This window comes from Micromys minutus (genome assembly GCF_963924665.1).
Source record: "Micromys minutus genome assembly, chromosome: 16".
Taxonomy (NCBI): domain Eukaryota; kingdom Metazoa; phylum Chordata; class Mammalia; order Rodentia; family Muridae; genus Micromys; species Micromys minutus.
Genome location: NC_137985.1, coordinates 40826182 through 40828831, shown reverse-complemented (window position 1 = coordinate 40828831; position 2650 = coordinate 40826182).

Here is a 2650-nt window from a genome sequence, read left to right as displayed (position 1 = left end):
GAGTAAACGAATGATGCCATTCAGGCTGGAGAGAGATGGCTCAGTGGTTAAGACCAGAGATCCTGAGTTCAATTCCCAGCATTTATATGGTGGTTCATAATCATCTGTAATGTGATCTGATGCCCTCTTCTGGTGTGTCAGTGACAGTGTAGTAACATACATTAGATAAATTAGATAGATAGATAGATAGATAGATAGATAGATAGATAGACAGACAGAAAGATAGATACATAGATACATAGATACATAGATAGATACATAGATAGACAGAAGACAGACAGATAGATTAGGTAGGTAGGTAGGTAGGTAGATAGATAGATAGATAGATAGATAGATAGATAGATAGATAGATACATAGATACATAGATAGATACATAGATAGATACATAGATAGATACATAGATAGATACATAGATAGACAGAAGACAGACAGATAGATTATGAGGTAGGTAGGTAGGTAGGTAGGTAGGGGTAGAGTAGATAGATAGATAGATAGATAGATAGATAGATAGATACATAGATACATAGATAGATACATAGATAGATAGATAGATAGATACATAGATACATAGATAGATACATAGATAGACAGAAGACAGACAGATAGATTAGGTAAGTAGGTAGGTAGATAGATAGATAGATAGATAGATAGATAGATAGATAGATAGATAGATAGAATAGATAGATATCCAGTAAATCTGGGCTCTGGAAAGTTTACTGAGTGCTTAGGGCAGAATAGAGCCTTGAGTGGAAATGAGGTTAACTATAACTCAAGTAAAAGATGTCAGTCACTATTGGAAGTAGTGAAAATAAACATAGACCTTAGCAGTTAGTGTCATGTACAGAGTCTGGTTATTTTGTAATTGGGAACAGGAGAAAGAAGGAGGCTAAATGGGGAAGAAAATTTGATGGCAGCTTATGAATTTCCCTGGGGCTCTTGGAGACAGTGATCCACCTCACAGAGAAAATGGAAAAGGGAGGCTCAGGAGCAGACCTGGGAGGCATCATTTTATGGTTATGGCTTGGGTTATGGTTGTGATTAAAACAATACACACATGATGCAGTCTCTGCACTGCTAACACAGGTATTCCTGTTTCACGTGATACAATAAAATCTATTGTCATTCTGAGGCATTTTACACAAAGCATGGTGACTTCCAGGCTCTCTGCCACCCAGATGTACTGGCGATCAAACGGTCAATGACACTGGAGATAAGAAAGGGAAAGAAACAGAAGGGAGACATCCTACTTGACACCACCACTCGATTCAGTATGGGATGACAGGGGAATGCAATCCTGCAGCCAGTTTCCCAATTCAAAGGCAATGAAGCATTAGGTCTTATTGATGCTGTATTCAGCAGAGCCAATGGGTCTCTCTTCCCACTTGGAGCACACAGCAGGATACCTGCATGTACATATCGATCAGAGAGCCAAGTTGCATCTGACAGCATCTATTGAACCTGCTACACATGAAGCACTAGGCAGTGCACTGGAGTCTGGAGGAACCCTTCACTCCTGTTCTATTTGCTTCCTTTCTCAGCACTTGGGGATTGAACTAAGGGCTCGCTGTCTGCTAAGCAGCACTTCTGAGCCACCTCCCAGTTCCCTTTCTCTTTGTATTTAGAGATTTAGTCTTACTAAGTCACCCAGGCTAGCTTTGAACCAACTCTAACCCAGAAAGGTCTTTGACTAGTGATTTTCCTTCTTTAGCCTTTTCAGTAACCAGAACAACAGGACTTTACTCTTAGGCCTGGCTCTACCCCAGACCTCTCTATTCCTCTTCTCATTGCCTTGCTCCTTCTTTTGGTTTGGCAAGTGGTATCTTCCATGATCCTCAAATCCCTGTGTCCCCTCCCTTGATCCTCAGCTCCCCGTCTCTGCCCACCCCTTCCTCCCTACATCAGACCAGAGTCATAGTTCGGCAACACCATAGTGATCTAAGACGATGGAACAATATGCTTGTAACAAGCTTGAGAGTTTGCCAAATGATTTTATATGCACTGTCTAAAACAGCTGCCTGCTAGCTTTCAGTATTACCCCACTTTCAGTATTAAGTATTTGAGAAACTCTCATCTTAGCCTACACAAGCTTCAAAGAAAGACTGATTCAGAATTCCCCGTTCCTGGAGATAGCCTGGACTGGGTCCCAACGCTCTGCTTCAGGCTCTGTCCTGGAATCCCCCACCTCTGTGTCTGCTTTCTCACTCCGGCTTTCTCACAGCTACACCATGTGTGGCTCCTGCTTCATTCTGAGGGAGTAAACACACGAAAAGTACACTATTTTGTTCTTTCTTGACTTCCTGCTCTTGGTCTGCAGGTAATGAGTTTTGAGTGCATGTTTGTTCCAGCAGTGGGCTGCATTGTGTGCCTCACATCTGCCTTACAGAATCCATATGTTAAAGTCCTAACTTCAGTATCTCAGAATGAGGTTGGAGATGGAACCTTTCAATGGGAATTAACTTTAATGAGGCCACTAAGGTAGGCCCTACTCCAAGCTGACTTGTGTCCTATAGGAAGAGGAACTTTTGACATAAAACAAGTTACCAGGGTTGCAGGGACCGAAGAAAGGCCACATGGGGGTGCTAAGTGAAGGGGAAAATGTTCCAAGATGATGTAAACCTTGTGCGTGGGCCCTAGCTGCAGGACATACAC